General features: G+C 37.4%; 1 protein-coding gene and 1 pseudogene across 2 annotated transcripts in view; one reads left to right on the top strand and one right to left on the bottom strand.

Moving 5' to 3' along the window:
• DPYD (dihydropyrimidine dehydrogenase) overlaps positions 1-21,111 on the bottom strand; it is an 848,382-nt gene that overhangs the window by 45,439 nt on the left and 781,832 nt on the right. The gene's annotated exons all lie outside the window — the stretch shown is intronic.
• On the top strand, positions 3,740-4,943 carry LOC125913352 (AKT-interacting protein-like; annotated as a pseudogene).

The following is a 21,111-nucleotide window of genomic DNA, read 5'->3' as shown; positions in this document are numbered from 1 at the left end:
TATTTAGAAGTAGTTATTCAGATTAGGGATTATCTTTGTGCTACTTCTTTCTGACTTTGGATTTTATTCATTGTTGACTCTAAGAAAAGAAGGGTAAGGATATGTAACAAATTAATTAATCTGGTTACCCATCAATCTTTGGGAACATGTTTAGTAGAGAAAGAAGTGAATTCAATGAATAAATTGAGTTTTGAGGGATTATCTATGGAATTCATTAATCCACCCTGGCCCAATGTCCCATTAGTTAGATTTTAGAAAGTGACCTTCTAAACAGAATGCGGATGAGATTTTGAATTTTTTTGTGAACCATCTTTCCAAGAGAATGTGTTTTCCTCTATCTAGTGGAGTTTGAGAGAGAATCTATGTTGATGTATTAGAATACCAGTTACAAGTACTCTCCAATGAGTAATTTTATGTGTTTCTACTACAAATTGAAAACACAACATTGTATTTCATCCCATTTAAGATGTTACTTTGTTTTGTGTATATGATAAGAGGAAAATAATAAGCAAAATGATTTTTTAAAATTTTTCTAAAACTTTTAAGCATTCACAGTCTGCTAATTTAAAGATAAATTAATTGCAAGACATCCTGGAAAAAATGAATGTCTTAGAATGGATGAAATGCATTGTGTTCCTCAAATACTTACTGGCTCATTTTTAACTTTCTTTCTCATAGTAGCCATAATATGGTATCTCAATTTTCTGAGAGCCATGCTATGTGGAAATTACATCATCATTCCTAAAATCCTATTTGTAAATAAGAGTCCAAATTTTAGGAATATGAAACAACAGCAACGAAATTATCATCAGACGAAAGCAGGGAACAAACACTGTTCTATTTCCAGCTTTACGCCAGAAAACAATGTGAGTAACTGAAAGAAAAAGGCAGAGAGGAGTAGTCACTGGATGCTTCTGATTTGGGTTGAGTCCAGAGCTGAATGCCTCTGACATAGGTGTCTGTTGTTTCTTGAATTCCATTCCACCCCTCCCCCGACACCCCATCTCTCCTCTACAAGTTAGGTAATGCCAATTTTTTAAACTGAAGAATATGTAAAATATGTATTTGTATTTATGTCTTCTAAGGTGGTTTCTAGGGGCAAATATCACAAATAACCTCGTTCCTTCAAAGAAAACCATAATGTCTGAATGTTTTTTAAGAGCACAATTCACCTCTTGAATTTCTGTATGAACATCTTTGCATGAGCTAAATACCTGGGCAGTTGACAGACTTAGTTATTTCTAGGAAAAATTTCTGTTGATCAGCATGCAGGGATTAATTCAAGCACTGTTCCTTAGAGATACTTTTTCTAGGACAGAATGAGCCACAGGGAGAAAGATACACAAGACAATGTCAAAAGATACAGCATCATTATGCCATTTAATGGTTGATGTGGGTTACGTCAGCCAAGTCCTAGGAAAGTAGGTTTTCCCTGAATAAGAATGACTCAAAAAGATAATGTCATATTTTATTAGAATCTATAAAATCATAAGCAAATACCATGTATTCCTATTAGTCATCCAATGATAGAAGCGTGTATATGATGGTACTAATGGATTCCTTAAATGCGAATTACTGCTAAATTCCTAAGTAAACTGCCCCCCACTTCAGAGACATTGTAATCCATCTCTTATGTCAGATGAACTGGGGGACTTATCCTTCTGAATCCATAGGCTTTACTGCTTTTCTTCATTTATCTCTCATACTCAGTAATCCTTTTACCTCTCCTTTCTAAGTTTATAATTTAAATGCAATCTATTCACTACTGAAAAAAAGACCCTAGTATAAATGGGATGTCTTTGAGTTATGGCTAAAGAAGCCATTACTGGTTACACAGTGGTCTGGATTCTATTACACATTTGACAATCTGGGGAGACTCACTGTCCACTTGCCTTCAAAAATGTTTTGTGTCAACACACAGAATTAAGGCTGGGTGCTGCCTTTGGGTCTTCTCTTGCTCTGACTTTCATATGATCTTGCATTTCATGTTTGAAGGGAAAGTCCTTGAGGACCAGAACTGGCTGCAGTAAGTTCTCTCTTTTTCATCATAATGGATTTTGATTTTATTATTTAAAAATTTCAAAGCAACAGACTGCCTAAATTGTCATTTATTTGGCAAAATCTTAGATGGTCATTAAAAAGAAAATCGTATTTAGAAGGATTATAAGAAGTATATAAAATTCTTACATAATATATTTTTAGGAGAAATAAAAAGAATTAGAGCAGTATATGAAGTGCTATAATTTAAGAAATTATTGTTTCCATACGTATACAGTTACCTGCATAACAGTTGGGATTTCTAAGTAGTGAGATTAGAGGTGATCTTTTTTACAGTTATGTCTTTTGCTAATTTTCTATAGTGAGTACATTTACTTGTATACCATTATTTAAACAAAATATTGACTTAAATGGCACACTAATGGGAAGTATTACAAAAAATTTGTGGGAATAAAATTATAATTATTATTATGGCCCAAATCATTATCCTATTGTTGTTGTTTTTTAATATGAGCTTCAAATCATAATTTAGAATGGTAGCTATCAAGCAAACCTAAGCTGTGAGAGAATGCATATTTAATGGCTAAACTGACAGAAATTTGTTAAGCACACACTTCAGGCCTAATTCTAAAATATGTTTAAATATATATCAAATCAGAAATGTTCAGTCACTCTAGCAAAGCACTCTATATATTTGAGGTTATAGATTTTTATTTCTGAATATATGACAAAATGCCCATCCTTATGGGGTGTTGGTATATTAACATACCTCAAAGAATTAAACTGTAATGTGAACTTTCCAAGAATTAAAACTCTAGTGCTAGCTTTTAGGAGAGTGAGTTATTTTTCATTTATATTTCTCAAGGAAGATATACATTTAGATAGATATGCATATGAAAATATTTATACACAAATAAACAAAATAAAACTTTGTCCCTGCAATGTTGAGCTATCCAAACAACTGTAGTTTTCTGAATATCCCTGAGCCTAAAAACACTGCATCACTAGAGCACTATTTGGTGGCAAGTACTATTGGCAAGTATCCTCTGTACTTCCAGACAGAATGAACAGAGCAGAACAGAGCTATAGAGCTAAGTGTTACCCTCACACTAAGTTCCGATTGGTTCATGTGTGGATTAAATAAGAAGAACATTTTTTTCAATTTGAAAAAAAAATTATTTATTTTGAGAGAGAGAGACAGACAGAGCACAAGTAGGGGAAGGGCAGAGAGAGGGAGACACAGAATCTGAAACAGGCTCCAGGCTCCGACCTGTCATTACAGAGCCTAATCTGGGGCTCGAACCATGAGCCATGCGATCAGGACACTTAACCGACTCAGCCACCCAAGCACCCCAAGAAGAGCATTTTTGATTGGCTACTGATGTCTTTCGTAGCCCAGTCCTTATAAGTCAGTGAGAATGGGAGAAGTTTCACAAAGATAATGAAACCAATTTGTAAAAATATGAAACAAAGACTATATATAGATTAGAGGTGGTAGCAGCAAATATGCTGACGTTGGAAAAATAAGGTATCTGTAAGGGAGTTAGAAGATCTGTAAACAACAATTGGTGAGAGAGAGTGAAAGGTGGGATTTTATACATTTTTAAGACCCATAAAGGTAACATCTACTTCATAAGCATTTAAAAATGGGCTTTCGTATGAGTGATTTGTATTATCTCACCTCCTCGTCCTGACAGTCTCTCAAGGCCAGAGTCATTAGCCCCTGTTTAGCAGAAAGGAAACCAAGCATGGGGAGCAGTAAAGTGAATCCCGAGGACAGGAGACTTTGATGACACAGATCACTGAATGTCTTTGTTTGAAGTTCATGTTATGAACCCTTTCTGGAGCATGTCTGCAAGCTCCGTATGGAAATGGTCTGATGGTAAAGAGAAGACATTAATAGGGGATGTGATAACTAATCCTCTACACACTGCTCCAAAGAAACAGCTGCCTTCTATTCCCCAGAATGCTTTGCTCATAGCTAAGCGGACATCTCCTGCCCCAGCAATAGACAACAAATAGTACACGTGCTTCCTATGGACCCTTCTAGCTGGAATACACTTTTGCAGAATTTATCTTGGTTGTGAAGCATAAGTTACCAGGTATCTATCTATGTGCAGTCACCTTACTGCTCTGCATTAATGTGATTTGGAGTAGTATTCATACAGCTTGGACTTTATCAAGACAGTGTATTTAAGTTCACATCCCTGATAACTACCCAGATAGTGAAAGTCCATGCTTGGTTTCTGATATTCCCATCTTTCACCTGCTAGTTGATCCCACTTCAGATGAACTAGATGTGAAGGGAGTATTTGCAAACTAGAAGGAGAACCATAATCATATTTGGCAAGTATTAATGTATGCAAGGAATGCTTTCTACAAGATTGATATGTAAGGCCCCTAAACCCAGAGGCTGTAGTACTATATGAAAAAGATGCTCAGCTTTTTATGTATTTTTTTCTAATGTTTATTTATTTTTGACAGAGAGAGAGAGAGACAGAGCATGAGTGGGGGAGGGGCAGAGACAGAGGGAGACATAGAATCTGAAACAGGCTCCAGGCTCTGAGCTGTCAGCATAGAGCCCGACGCGGGGCTCGAACTCACAGACTATGAGATCATGACCTGAGCCCAAGTCAGATGCTCAACTGACTGAGCCACCCAGGCGCCCCCACAGGTTTTTAAAAGTAAAGTGGTTGACAATGTTAAAATGTGCACTGCTTGTTTGTTTGACAACCTAAAATAGAAGGCGTTTATGCATTAAATTAACTTTTCTCCGTAGAATATTTCTGTACATGATGAAGCCAGAGAGAAGATGCTGACTCAGAAAAAGAAGCCTGAAATACAGCACAAATAAAATTTCTTATTGCTGGCCTGTCATGGGTAAAGCTTGGTTCAGGACAAGGTTTCAGTAGAGAAGGGAGAAGAGTAGCAACTTAAAGCCCCAGTGAATCTGGTGTGCCATGCAGTTTCCTGCTGGACCTGGGTCTAGTTAGCGCTGATCAAAGACAAAGGGCTGTTTGAAGGGTAAAACCGTGTGAATAAGGACCACTATCAGTGTTGTCCATGGATGCTTAGTTCTAACAGCAAGTTTTGGAAACCCCCCGTTAGGTAATTAATGCATTACTTCTGTCAGAGTGCCTCTAGGGTGGTTATCTAGTTTAGTACTCTAAATTATTGGGGACCTTGAGGTTTAACTATTTTTCTGAAGATAGTCCTAAAGGTGAGGTACATTCATTTAAACTAATAGAGTAGACAGAGCTCAGCACTATGTAATGATTTTTAAATCAGTGGTTTCAGTTGTACACATGTTAGTATATGGAGAGAAGTAAAGTGATTTGAGAGCCTGGATAATCTTCCGTCTGAATGATCCAATTAAGTTAAACCAATGTTTATGAGCACCCACAATTCTTTAGGCATTGATCTCTCTAGCTGACTCACTATTCAGTGAGGAGACCCAAATTGAGTGTATCTTGGATACCTTCTAAAGGGAAGCTATGATGTGTCTTACTGAGACACTAATTTAGGAGGCCTGGCTATATCCAGCCGGTGTGAAATGAGAGAAATGGGTAACTTTTCTCACAGAATTCATTTCTGTATACAATCTCTTTCCTGAAATGTTTTGTAGTGGAGATGAATTACTGAATTGGGTTATTTTCTTCTAATATCCACCCTAGCAGATGCTTGAACAAGAAACTTAAGTCCCCTAAGATAAAAAGCAGCATAATGACAGGTTCAATGTGCTAACACTACAGGTTTCCTGTATAAAACCTTTATTGGTTGCCTTATCATCATCAAGAGTCACTCATTTATTTGATGCTTTCAAGTACTATATATATGAATGTATGGATGAACAAAGACTTTTTTCCTGAACAGTCTTCACTAAAGGATTACTTCGGAATCATAGGTGAAAGCTTTATTATTGCTATATAATTGCAGGGGACACCTAGAGAAAGCCAGGTCATGCACTGTTATCATCTTTCTCATACTGATTCAACCTAGAATATACTGGGGTTTATCCACATTCTACCAAGTTAATAAAGAGAAAATTAGAAGACAAAATTAATCCATTATCTGGATCTATTACATGGAACTTTAGTTTCATTATAATATCAAAGATTCAATTTTAATATTATTTGGTTTACAATTTTGCACCTTTATTCTTAAGTGGAAAATGGTCTATATATATAATATATATATATATATATATATATTATATATATATATTTTATTGTAGTATTATCTGGTTTTGGTAGTAAAGTTGATCAAGTTTCATAAATTGATTAGGGAGTTTTTTATATCTTTTTAAAAGCTGGAATTTTTTAAATAACAGAAACTCCGACAAAATTATCAGCTATTCAGCTGTGAAACTACTTGTTCCTATTATCTTTTGAACGGTGAATTTTAAAATCTGCTTTCCAATTCTTTAGGTGATTATTGGTTATATATTTTCAAAATTTGGTAGTTTATAATTGGTAAGAAATTACCTCCTCCCTCTACACTTTATTGCCAAAGAGTCATGCATAACAATTCATTCTTTAATTCTCTTCTCTATCTGAGGTTACAGTTCTGTTTTCATTCTTACACAGAATAGATTCTTACTTTTCCTTTTTTGAACTATAATGATAATTTTATCTATTCATTGGCCTTTTCTTTTCACATGTCTCTTTTTGTTTTCTTCTTCTTTTTTCCTTTTTTGGTTATTTCTAAATAGACCTTGCTGATACTCAGGAAAAGGAGATGTTCTTGGTAGATCCACTGCCTCCCCTCCCAGTCCAGGCTAACCTTCCCTTCTCGGGCATCCTGAGCTTTCTTTATAATCTTCAGGTTCCATTGTGAAAACACCTTCTTTCTTTTCCCTTCTATAACCTTTAACCTTTTGCCTAGATGCTTTTTCCATGTCTCTTTGTTTCTTTTTTAAAACTTTTAATTTAATTTATTTGTTAAATGTACATCCAAGTTAGTTAGCATATAGTGCAACAATGATTCCAGGAGTAGATTCCTTAGTGCCCATTTAGCCCACCCCCCTCCCACAACCCCTCCAGCAACCCTTTGTTTGTTCTCCATATTTAAGAGTCTCTTATGTTTTTGTCCCTCTCCCTGTTTTTATATTATTTTTGCTTCCCTTCCCTTGTGTTCATCTGTTTTGTATCTTAAAGATCTCCTATGAGTAAAGTCCTATGATATTTGTCTTTCTCTGACTAATTTCGCTTAGCATAATACCCTCTAGTTCCATCCATGTCTCTCTTAAAAAAAATTTTTTTTAATGTTTTATTTATTTTTGAGACAGAGAGAGACAGAGCGTGAGCAGGGCAGGGGAAGAGAGAGAGCGAGACACAGAATCCAAAGCAGGCTCCAGGCTCTGAGCTGTCCGCACAGAGCCCGACGTGGGGCTCGAACTCACAAACCAGGAGATCATGACCTAAGCTGAAGTTGGATGCTTAACCCACTGAGCCACCCAGGTGTCCCCCATGTCTCTCTTTTTTTAACATTTTTTTCAAGTCAGAAACTTCCCAGCATATAGACCATTTAAATATACATGTGTCTATGTATATAAAATACTATATATATATATATATATATATATATATATACACACACACACACACACACACACACACACACACATACATAATATATTTTAATAATAGATGTTTATAAAATTGGTTCCATGGCTTCTAAAAAGGGGCAGGGATGGGGAGGACATCAAAAATTAGGTCCAGCAATAATGAGCTACTTTTATTAAGTTTCTGTGTTTGCTTAAGTACTGGGAAATGGCTGTGTCTACTGAAAAGAGTACCAAGTCTGGAAACAGGAGATCAGGAGATTAAGGTTCTGGGTCTTTGTTTACATTATTTTTTTCCTGCCAGATTCGAAAATTAAGTCTTTTCCAAGGTATCTTTCACCAAAATTTCCTCTTATTTCTTGCTCAAAAGATTAGAGAAATACATAGAACCAAACTGGGGGAAAAAAACCCTAATTTTAAGTTTTGTAGTCACTTGAATTTGCTTCAAAACTTTTAAAAAGCTTGTTTGTTTTTAATGATTTACATTTCAGTGGTTTAGACCAGGTCACCAGAGGACTGAAGTATAGTGAGAAAATGACTGGGTTGGTTGTGAGTGGGAAATAAGTTCCTAAATTTAGGTGTGTGACTTTGGAATCCCGGGTCCCAGGATGAACCCGGTATCTGCATGATGCCGTGAGTGAGGAGTGGAGATCCCATAACGGACACCTCATATTGTAAGATAAACTCTATCATCATTTAAGACATTTTTAATGGGAAGATGAATAATATAGTATTATTTAGTGATGAAGGCAGAAAACCCTCATTGTTTTTCCCAGACTTTGGAGATAAAAGGTCTTTGCCTTCAGATACTGGCAATTTTGAACAAAACGTCTTCAGTACAAAGCACACTAGGTGCACTGCTTTTGGTGACTTCTGGTGACGTAATAGAGGCCAGACAGAACAGTATCTGAAAAGAAAGCCTTATGCTGTGCAGTCTATAACTCTGGCTCACAAACATTAGGAAGTGGATTTTATGCCATGATAACACATCTCGGCCCTTCAGCGTGTCCCCAAAAGCCAGGTGAGAGTTCTGGGTAACAGCTCTGCGCTAGAACACCATTCAAGGCAATGACATGGAAATTAGCACACCCAGTGTCCCGCTCTGCTGCTGAATCCCTCGATTTCCATGATTTGACAGGAAGATGATATCAAAGGCTGCGGAAAGGTGTTAAGGGAGAGCTCAGATGCTAGTGTGTATGCCGGAGCAGGTGAGCAGTTAGGATCGCGTATCACAGGCTGACAGGAGAGGGAGTGTCAGGCTACCCTGTGAGTGAAGCGTTGAACATGGGCCCTATCATAGAAAATATGCTTTTTGTTCAAACTCTCAATATCTGGAGGGAGGGGCAGCCTTTCTGGCATGAATGCTCTACTGCTGTGAGGACGCAGAGAAAGGTCGTCTCAGGGTTTGTTTAAAAAGGTCAGCTCAGGAACTACTGACCCCCATGACTCCATCCTGACAGTTTCAGCCCTCTCTCAGAATCGCTCTTGTCACTTCTAGCCTCCTGTGCTTTTCTGAAAACAAAACCCTCTACCACCTGCCGTCCATTATTCCATCAGTGAGCAACATGCGCTCTCTTCGGCTGATATTTCAATTTATTTGTGGTTAGATGTGCAATAATCCTATGACTGAAGCTGAGGGAACAGTTTAAAGATTTAAAACAAAACAAAGCCAGTGCTTCAAACATCTCTTCATGCAAAGCTTACCAGCCACAAAAATGTGGCTAATTCTCATCCATACAAAAGCAAAACTAAGACACGCAGATGGTCAGTGCCCGCCCTCTGCAGAGGGAGAAGCAGGGTTGGCTCCAAGTAACAAATAATTATCCAGGTCCTTTGTAAATCAAGTTGTACCACTTCTCCTGTGAGCATCCACAAAGGCGGCTGCATATATTTGCTATTAGCTTCTTCTTTGTCTGGGGATTTTGTTAATGCCCTTTCTTCATATAAGTTTGCGTCGCCTTGTTCTCACATTTGACACCGACTGAAATAGCCTCGCAGAACCTTTGTTTCTATTTTCTTCAAAATGTGTATTCCTCAATGAGGTTTCATCTTAATCTCTTCTTTTCAAAAGGATATGAATTGAACATGCAGAGAATCAGCCTAACAGGACCGATTATCAATTTCCATTTCCTTTCAGTGCCTTTGCCACCCGTGGGCCTCCTAGACAGCTTTCCTTGGAGACAAAGGGTGTCTGAAATGGACAACTTTATTTTATACACTGGTCTATCTTAGTGGACGACAGAGACTCATCGCCCATAATAAATCCTGCCTCTGATCCTTTTATATAATGCACAGCTGAGCTAAAAAGGAAATCAATGTTGCAATTTTAATTTAGCACTTTCATTCTGTTAATTTATCTAAAAAATCCTATGCCATGACTTTCCCTTGTCAAAACAGCCAATTCCTGTCAATGTGAAAATGCTTTGAGTTTCGTCCCTTTTTTTTTTTTAATAGTGTGGCTGTAAAAACCATGGGTCACATATTAAGCCCTCCGTGTTTTTCTTGTGAGTGCAAAGCTCCTTTTGAAATCAATGTGCACACAGCAAGTTGGAGAGATGTGTAGCGTCTCTAGGGAGAAAGCAATCCAGGCCTACATTGTTAGCTTTGCTAAAGATGCTCGTGAAACACTACAAAAATGGGATGCCAACTGTCTGACGTGTGTATTTGGTAGTGAAGCCCTATCATTTTAGTAAACTGGGGCTATTTAATCACGCTTAATCCCTGGGGAGAGTTCTAAGTAATGAACATCACTGTGTTTTCTGTCAGTGCACCAAAAAAGGGCTCTTTGGCTTCACTCTTTTCTCCCTATATTTCAGAACTTGAGAATAACCTGCAGACAGAACCTTAACACTGCTCTGGGCACTATGCTCTCACTGGAGACAGAAGCCAGATCAATATCACATAGCAAACAGCACTATGGTAGGAAGGGTGCAGAAAATCCCACAAGGAGGGTGAAATCTGCTGCATTTTCAACAGGAATCTCATGTCAAAGGAATTGTTTCTTAAAGTCTTCATTCAAATATCACATTTCCTAGCCATCTTATTTAAATTAAAATTTTTTCTGCCTCCTGCCACTCCCCTAGCTGTGTCTGTCTATACTCCTTCTGTGCCTTTTTTCCCGCTTAGCTAGCACTTAGAATTTTCATCTTTACTTTATAACTTATTTATTTTGTTTATTGTCCATCTCCATCCCAAGTACAATGTAAATGACTATGTGTTCACTAAATTATCCTTAGAACATGGCACAGTGTTTGACACATGGTAGGTGCTTAATAAATATGTTTCCCAAAGAAATGTTATGAGGCCACATCTGCCAGGTTGTCTGTCCCTTGAGAGTGGGAATTGCACCTTGATTGTCACCCCAGAACTGAGGCCCCACATAGAGGGGTTACTGCAGGCTGCTCTGCATACTGATTGTTTGGGAAGAAAACCACCTGTTGCTCTTAGAACCTTCTGGACCTCCGCAAGAAGTTTCGTATAAGAGAGGAAGCCCAACTCCAAACCCAGGACGAGAAATTAGCTGAAGTATGGGCTTGTAAATAGTCAGATTTGGGGACTTGTGTGTTACAGATGTGAACCTAGCTGGTCTGAGTGTGACACAAGACTTTAGCTATTGGTCCAGCATACTTTAAGTAAAGTAGTTCGGTGAGGGCCATTATGGCATAATTACCATGCCAGACACTGCAGGGGAGACAGCCTATGTCTACAGGTAGATTATGATCTAGGCAGGTTAGTTTATATGTTCCAAGTCCAGAGCAGGACATGGCACATACTGTCTTGAAGGACAGTGCTTTCAACAGCAGAGATGAGATAAATGGCATTAAAAGCATTGGCAATGGTGGCAAGAGAAGCAGAACGCATTTGAGAAATAGGAATTAGCCTCAGGTAGTCAGTCCATTTACCTTGTAGACATGCTTACTAGAATGAAAGTTAAAAAGTTAAAATCATAGGTGGTTAATTATACTGGAGATTGGGTATTAAATGTTGTATTATTTTACTGGGGAAACACATAGCTATTAAGGAGAGGGTAGACTCCTTCAGAAATCTATGTTTTAGGAAATATGTTTTGTTTTATTTTGTTTCTGTGGGAGTAATGGGGAATGTTGGCAAATATAATTAGTCAAGTAAATAAATATTTATAAGTACTTTATAAGTATAAACCTTAAGAACTATGGAATTTATCCAACTTCTAATTATTAAGAGATAAAATTAGAATATTCCAGAATGGAGTCATGTACTTGCTTTTCAAAGACTTCCTAGACAGAGATTTTGCAACTTTGCTCATCAACCTTTCTAGTATTCTGACTGGTTAAGAAATTCTTCCTTCTTTGCAAACCAAACTATTTAACCTTCAGGAGAATCAATCTTATCTGATTTTATCTTCCGTGTGCCTAGAGAATTATCATATGGCATTACCAAAAGTCAGCCTGCTATATATGCCTGAAGAGAGTAAGCAAGTAAATTTTGTTGAAATTCTGTTCTCTAAAAACCCCATTGCTTTCATCTTTCCTAATTTCACTCATTTAATCTTTAGTTTTAAAAAAGTAGTAGCTCTTAACCATCTTTGCTATCTTTACATTTCTTCCTGAAAATTGACAATGAAAACTGCACTTTGACCTAAAAGGAGTGTGACTTTTGCAGAGACTAGTGGATGATCATTTTGTGACTCTTTCATGCCATTGATTGACATTTTCGTTCTTGATTGTACTGCTCTGATTAGTCAAATTAAGTATAAGGTTGCGTTTTCCCTCAGATAATTTTCTTCTATACTTAGATCTGGTTAGACTGTCCTCTGTTATCTTGAAAGTCAAGGTTCACTACCATGTGGCCAGGGAATAGTGAAACGTGGTCTTTCTTGACACATTTATTTAAAATTTAAAGGTAAAACCTCCATTTTCAGGGGCTCCTGGGTGGCTCAGTCGGTTTAGTGCTGACTTCGGCTCAGGTCATGATCTTGCGCTTTGTGGGTTCAAGCCCCACATCGGGCTCTGTGCTGACAGCTCAGAGCCTGGAGCCTGCTTTGGATTCTGTACCTCTCTCTCTGTCCCTCCCCTGCTCACACGCTGTCTCTCAAAAATAAACAAACATTAAAAAAAAACTTAAAAAAAAAGCCTCCATTTTCAGTTGATGAACTAGAGACTGAAAATTTTAATATTAACAATAACATTGTAGGTCCTCATATGAATTCTGAAAATTGGGTATTTTTCCGTATTAGAAACCTATGCTTTGTATATCAGTCAGTACTAAGATATACACATAAAGAGTTTACCACACTTCCTATAGTTAAAATTTATTTTTCTAATAAATTCTGCTTCTAATATTAAGGCTGGGGTTTGACCAGTTCATTGAGACTTGGTCCTTTATTATCCTCTGAAATTGGTACTTTCCCGATGAATTTAAGAAAACCAGTAAAAATTCAATTGAATAGGGTTTGAAATATAGTACCTTCAATAGCCCAGAGGACTCTCTTATTTTCTAAATCTGATAAGCAAGGTAAATATATGAAGAAAAATATATATACTCCTTGACATCACATTTATAAACTAGCTTATTTATAAAATTTTTCTTTATTGGTCCTTTGAATGTAAGCGAATCAACAATCTAGATGATTTAAAAATGGATGAGAGCATTTATTAATCAAGAAAACATAGATGAAGGCATATCAACATTTACTTTTGTGTTTTAATTCCTTCATTCATCTTTCTCTAATTTTTATATTTTCTACCTAATCTTTATGAGATTTTTTAAAGCTTCATTACAATATCCTTTTTCTCCTTTAGCCTCTGCTGTGCTTAGACAGACATCTTTACTGAGTTGTCAGGACAGTGCAGGTTCTGAGCCTCACAGCATATAGGAGTAGCCCGGGTGATTTGGATCAATGTGCAATAACAAATCTGGGTCCCTGCCAAATTTGGTTTGCCATTGTGAAGTTCCATTCCTGCACTTTAAATCATGATGGAGTTTCTTGAATTCCACTTTTGCTTGAATTTTATCTCATTTAAACAACTTTGGAAGAAGTATTTTGCACCCTCGATTTCTGTGTGAAAGTCACTGATCAACTGGTGGATTTATGGTTTGGAATGACACAATGTCTGATGTGTAGGAACCAGAGGAAATCTTCATAATGAACTTCTTCTTTGTCACTTTGCCAAAGCAAATGGCTCCCCTGCCCTGCTTCATATAGCACAGATTTCTGGAATTTTAATGTATCATTAGTTTGACCAGCTTTCAGCCCTTAATAAAATAATTCTCCTAGCCCTTAGGTTATTTATTTTTCTTAATACTTTGTTATGAGAAAAGTCAAATAGTCAATGTTAACTGGGTCATGATGCTTTAACACGGTAATTTTAGTAACTTTTCTGAGTATTTTAAAAACATGGAGAGACACAGTTTCCCAAGAGATAGTTCAGGGAAACCGAGAACTATGTTTATTCCAAGCACAGATTCAACAGGTCAGTGTCCACATAAGATCTTGTGTTTTGCATTTTATATTATTTCCTTAAACATGTTTAAGTATCTGCCAAGGATGAAAAAATACAGCCTTCGTGGTCTATTTGGAATTTATCCCTCCTATTTGAACAGATAGTAGGGACAAAATATTTGGTTTCAATGGCTATCAGTTCACTGAGAAAAGTCAGATGCTACTAAAATTTGTCTGCATCTTTGAACACTGGGGTAATCCACTCCCACTCTCCTCCCACCTCAAATATCTGTGCTTCCACACGGAGAATTGTTTATCTGATCATCTCTTAATGACTTGTGGGGTGGCCCTTGCTTTGTGAATTTAGAAAAGCCCCTTACTCCTTTTATCTGCTGAATGTGGGGGCCATATATTTTCTCTAAAACCCACGGGGCCTAATACAGGAAGTTGGAGAGTTTAACTTTTTCCAGTGTGCGTGGAAGAGAAACTCTAGTTTCACCAGAATAACATTTGGTGGAAATGGATTAGTAATGTAAAACCACAGCTTGTATAATTTTGTTGTAACCTTAATTTTGAAATCTTTAAAAAAATTTTTAATGTTTATTTATTTTTGAGAGAGAGAGAGAGAGAGAGAGAAAGAGAGAGAGAGAAAGAGAGAGAGACAGAGGACAAGCAACGGGAGGGCGAGAGACAGAGAAAGAGAGAGAGAGACAGAGGACAAGCAAGGGGAGGGCCAGAGAGAGAGGAAGAGACAGAATCCGAAGCAGGCTCCAGGCTCTGAGCTGTCAGCACAGAGCCTGACGCGGGGCTCAAACTCACAAACCGTAAGATCATGCCCCGAGCCGAAGTCGGATGCTTTAACGGACTGAGGCACCCAGGTGCCCCAAATTTGAAATCTTTAAAAAGGATTCTTTTACAATACATTAACTAATGAGAAAGAAAGAAGCTGCTTGTTTTTGTTTTCCTGTGTAAAGTGAATGGAAATTGACCTTGCATGATCATGCCTCCTATTCTGTGTGGATGAACCTCCTTTTTAAAAGACTATCTTGGTTCCATGACATAATTTTGTTTTAACAAACAAACCAAAAGTGTATTGCATCGTTGACATTCTGATTCTCCCCAATCATGCAGATGAAGCATCTCATTTGTTGTAGAAAATTAAGATTTCAATAAAACCTCAGGCCATCTACATAGGTGTGAAAGAGAAATTCTAGTTTTATAACTTTCTAGTAGGTAGAATTGTTAGAACTATGCTGAATCTTTGCATAGGCCTGGGCTTTAAGGGACTCAATTTACTAAACAGGCCAGAATAAACTGATAAGCAACAACTTATTTTTACATTAAATAGGTGCCTTTAAGATGCTTAGAAATAGTTAATTCTGTTTAGCAAATAAATAATTTATATGATTCCTTTATTTTGGGACTATTAATGGTTTATCAATCCTTTTGAGGACATAATAGTACAATGACCAATTTTAGCCTTACTCTTGTCTGACTTGTCACAGATCCCCAATATTCAGGATAAAAATGAGTGAAGTTTACTGTACATGTGCAACTGCAGAACTGCTTTTTTGACCGTCATCTAAACAGATGTGGTATTAAGTGATAAACGGCTGGAAAAATTGAGAGGCAGTGGCCATTTCTCCACTTCAGCACCAAGTTCCCACTTGATTTAGTTTGGGATATCTTCTTGTCTCTAGACTGTAAACTTTGAATATGAGTATATGAAAAATATCCTTCAGTAAACCTTTGACAATCTTGATTCCATCCTAATTTTTTTATTATCTACAGATTATAAAACATTTCTATATAAATGTCTTGTCGAAAGCTTTCGAGCACTTGCTTTGACTTGCCTCCCTGGCCCCTTCTTCCTCTTGTCCACACTTCATCTCCAATCAAACTAAACTCCCTATAGTCCCTAAATGCTCCATAATATCTCATGCTTCACAGTCTATGCACATGTTGTTCTCTGGACCTTATTTACCTTCCCTCTATTCTTAATCTGGTATATTCCTACTATTTCTCTAGGTCTCAGCTTTGATATTGTCTCCTCTGGGAAGCACTCCCTGCTAACATTTACTTTCATAACACATGGGATTAACCCATTCATAGCATTTACTCCATAATGCTCAGTCCCTGAACTTTCCCCTAAGATATTTGGTGCTTAAATATATTTGTTAAGTAAATCAATGAATGAATGGGTAGTAAAAACTACACCTTTTCTTTCATGTGCTTTCTGCATATGATTTTCCCATTTCAGTTCTTTTTTAATCCCCTAAAAATAGTACCTTGGAATTTTTTCAAATCCTAGGTTTTCTTTGGGACTTTTCTGCCTTGCTCTGCCTGGACAGTCATTCATTCATTCAACAAATATTTCTGAGTTTTGTTTATGTACAAGGCACTCTGCAAGGCTGTGGAAAGAACTCCTGGGTGTCACTGTCGAGGGGTTTATAGTCTACCAGAAAATGGAAGAGAGGCTTAAAGAATACTAATCGAGTGGAAAATGGTGTCATGGGAGGGAAATAATATATTCAATTGGAGAGACAGGACAGGTCTTAAACAGATACAAGGCCTTAAATCATGTACAGAGTCTGGACAGTATGGCATAAAGAGAAAAGACACTCTAAGCCACAAGATAAAGTGTGAAAAGAAGAAAGAGGGAAACAGAGAACATATAACTCACAGACAAAAGCCTGATGGGAGCTCAGGGTTTCTGACAAATTGTGGCATTGTTGAAGGTGGGTTGAAAAGGAGCCTGGGTCCCAGTAGTGGAGATCCTTGAATGCTAGGCTACAGCATTAGATTTTGGTAGACAAAGGGTACCACCAATGCTTATGAGCAGAGTTGTAAACCTCTCATTGGCTGGCTAAGTCTTTCTTCATCTTCTGACACAATATTTCTCCATTTAACTTTTTTTTTTCCTACAAAACTATAAAAACACCTCTCATCCCAATCTAGTTTCCTTTTTAAAAATATTATTGTATGACATACTCAATGATTCTTCTAAAAAGCTCAACTTGAAAGCCGCTAGAAAGGTCATTGTCAGATCATTTTCCCCATCCTCATTAAGGTTTATTAGTCACATCAGGTTCAAAATCCCAATAATTAGCCTCTACCGTACTTTTCTACTGGCATCCTTCCAATTTCAATTTACCTGCTACACATTTTTCTAGTCCTTTTGAGACCTGTGGCCTCATATTTTCATTTTTGGAGCCATTTCCTTATCTTATATGCCTCTGTGTCGGCTCTATTTTTTGAAACATCAACTCATGACCAAGTTCCCTTAGACATCTTCTTGGATGATGGAAAAAGTGTATAAGACAGAACACCCCCCTGCCCCGCCCCATACACACACGTGCTATTATATATTGCAATACTGAATCTGGTATGTATTGCTGATCTTGCATGAACCAAGTACACAGTAGTATGTAGTTAGTAATGCTGAATGAATAAATGAATGAATGAATGAAGGCTGGTTCATGTTGGAATACATGTTCCTCAGTAATTTATTTTTATTTTATTTTATTTTAATTTTTAAATTATCGTTTTTAGTCTACATCCTCAACCACTCTCACTGACACAGACACTCAATAAATGCTAATGAAATGAATGTAATTAATCCCTTCAGAAAAAGGAATGCCTGTGGACAAATCCCAAGGAAGTGCAAAAAAATAAGAAATAGATTTTCTCACCTCAAAAAACACAGAGCTTCATATATGGTATTTAAGATAATAAGAAACATACTCTTTAGCTCTCATTTAATGATGCCTGGGCTATAAGCTTCGAATAAAGTATAGCCATTGTTGATTTCTTTTTTAAAACCCAACTCAAAGCCTTCATATCTTTGAACTAAACAAGAGTTCTGGGCTTTATGACTTGCACAAACAAACAGAAGCTGAATGTGCTTAGAGTTATCCGTGCCTAATATTTTAATTCCATTGTTCAATAATTCCCATTCCTTTGCATTATTTTTGCTTTATTATACTCTTATAATACTCTCAAATATATCTATAAAACTTTACAACCCTTTTCCAATGGCATATGGTGTGTGTTCTGAAGAGAAACATGTTTATGAGCTGAAAGATGGGAAGAAAATGTAAAGTGCTCTTACGGGACCTAGGGAGGGATTGCTGTCTGCCTGTGTGGCAGGAACACGGCAGTATATCAGGCTCTCACAACCTGCATCTGAGCCCTTCTGCTTCAGCAATAGATACAAGTCTGGGAATGTACTATGCCAACTTGGACGCTTTTAGGTGTTTTTTTTTCCCTTGCTGAAGATTAAAGTCAATAGTTCCTGAAACAATACTTTGATTCTGTATGCTGTAGAATAATATCTGTTAGGAAGAAGAGAATTTAGACTGTGGACAAAGGTGTGATGCCAAATACAACTATACTGTCCTCTCCCATTGGAGCCATCTGGACTTTGCCCAGGCCAGAGTTACCAAACAGTGCTCCTTGGGGAACTTGTCCTTCCACAAGCATTCTCTCTCTCCCTCTTTCTTTTTTAGTTTATTTATTTATTTTTAGAGAGACAGAGACAGCACAAATGGGGAGGGGCAGAGAGAGAGGGAGACAGAATCCCAAGAAGGCTCCGTGCTGCCAGCTCAGAGCTCGACACAGGGCTAGAACTTACAAAACCGTGAGATCATGACCTGAGCCAAAACAAAGAGTTGGACACTTAACTGACTGAGCCACCCAGGCACGCCTTTCCATAAGCATTCTTGAAAGCTTACAGAACCTGGTTCCAAAATTTCTTGCTATGTTCTTAAAATGCTTCAGTTGTTGAGTTCTAGATTGAAATTTTCCACTGCCTCCTTATTTGTCTTCCTTGTCACAATCATGGATCAAGTCACATAGACAAAGACCGGTAACATTAGCATGATGTCTAACCTTTCCCTTTTTGCTCCCTAGTTGATCATCAACTTCAGGCATTTCTCCTCTCTGTTCTCTCCCACCCATGTCCACCCTTCCTCTTCATTGCTGTTTCCCAGTTTCGGCCTTGACCTTATCTCATGTGGCCTATTTCAATCATTTATTTTTTAATGTTTATTTATTTATTTATTCTGAGACAGAAAGAGAGAGGGAGAGCACAAGTGGGGGAGGGTCAGAGAGAGAGGGAGACAGAGAATCCCAAGCAGGCTCCACTCTGTCAGAGCAGAGTCTGACACGGGGCCCAATCTCATGAACCGTGGGATCATGACTTGAGCTGAAATCAAGAGTCTGATGCTTAACTGACTGAGCCACCCAGGTGCCCTTATTTCAATAATTTCTTAATCATTCTCTTCTGACTATAGCCTTTCTCACTCAAATTACCCTCCAACATGCCACCCACAAGATCATCATTACTTTAAAAAAGACTTAAGTAGCCCATTAAATAAACAACCCCTTTCTGTCCTATCTACTAAGTCCTAGCTTGTTTGCTTATAATTAAATCTCTTTACCATCTCAACCTAGTTCACCTTTGCAGCCTCATCCCCCTCTGCACTGCTTTGTGTCAGCAGTGCTGACACACCCTTTGTGTCAGAAGCATTGGATGAGCTTATGGTCTTCTGCACATTCTGCTCAACCTTAAATCCTCTTGAACTTCTTCACTTTCTGATATATGGCTCTTCTGTCAAATTGTGGCTCAAAGGCTCTTTTATGTATTCCTGGATTTCCCCACGTGGAAACAATCCCCCTTTCTCTGCTCTGTGACACTCCTTTAACTGCATCTCCATTGTACCATTTTTATTCAGCTTTTTATTATAGTTTGCAATTTTAGTTTCTGTAGCACCCAGCGACTGTAAGTTGCATTTTTAAGGCTTCTTCAGCATCTGCATTACTCATTTGACAGTGTGTTTTAAGTGGACCCAGAATTATCTTTGCACAAAATACTGACTCTACTCATGAGCATTCTTCTGGTATTCCTCACATTTCTAAATGTGCAGCATTTCCTGTAGATATTCTATTAAAAGGAAAAATAAAAAGCATGGATCTGCCTTAGTCAGCAACATGGGGAAACTTCACTGGAGGTCATAGATGGTACTCTCATGCTGTCTGTCACTCAGTGATGATCAAACATAGATTTGAAAATAAAACATTGAAGGAGAATGGTCTGAAGATTCCATTTTTCTGGATTCTCTAAATTTTATTTCTAGGTGCTCTAAATGTAAGCTTTAGAGATCTGCTTAACTAGATGGTCATTTGTAAAATTCTTGTCACTGTCAATGATGAAGGACAGTATAAAGTGCTGCAGTATGAAACCAACTACTGCCTTGTATCAGAGATGTGGTTCTGGAACATATCTTCTTTGTAAATATATAATAGACATTTCTTGAGGGGTTCCTACCAGAAAAATCTGTGATTATCTTTTGTTGGTTTATACCTGTAGGTCTTGTGAGTTGCATATATGATTTCTCTACTCTTTTGTATTAGTTGTTAGGCAGCTCAGTCTTATTTTCAATCTTCCTATATTAGAGTGTATAGAACCACTGATACATACTTGGCTACTAACTCCATTCCATCTCTATTTTATTCTCACTTTAATATCTACTCGCTGATTGATTTTCCTGTCTATCTATCTAGCCAGTTATTATACATTTATTGAAAATTGTTTTAAGTTTTAAACAAGAACAGGGTTTGGGTATAAATGTTCTAGTAATAATATCTATTTCCTGTAAAGTACATAAAATGGCCCTTTATACATAGAAGGTACTCAGGGTTTCCTGATTAAATGCAAATAATTTTAAAATACTGAAAAGTCCCAGAGAAAAAGGCTATAGGTCAGATATAATTAGTCACTTGAAGGAACCCACATAGGCTTTTGGTCAAAGTTGAACACAATAATATAGGATTCAGCATTATTGGCTCTCACTGATTCTTAGGGACTAATAATTCATAACTTCAGGTAAAGGGACTGAGGCAACATGTGCAATATTTTTCCCTACTGTAATTCTCATACGGAAGATCTGAAAGAGAATGGTACTTTTTATGCATGCAATGAAATCCAGGCACCACTATATAAACTAACTCTGTTAGACAATGGTCACAAAAAGAACATCAATACCTCTCTTAGCTCCACCTGAGAAAGGTTAGTGTTATGGGATGTGCACAAGACGAAGGGCAAGGAGCATGGATTGCTGGTACCTTC

The sequence above is a fragment of the Panthera uncia genome (assembly GCF_023721935.1).
Source record: "Panthera uncia isolate 11264 chromosome C1 unlocalized genomic scaffold, Puncia_PCG_1.0 HiC_scaffold_4, whole genome shotgun sequence".
NCBI classification, from domain to species: Eukaryota; Metazoa; Chordata; class Mammalia; order Carnivora; family Felidae; genus Panthera; species Panthera uncia.
The sequence above is the reverse complement of the archived record's forward strand: the minus strand, read 5'-3'. Positions and strand labels throughout refer to the sequence as shown.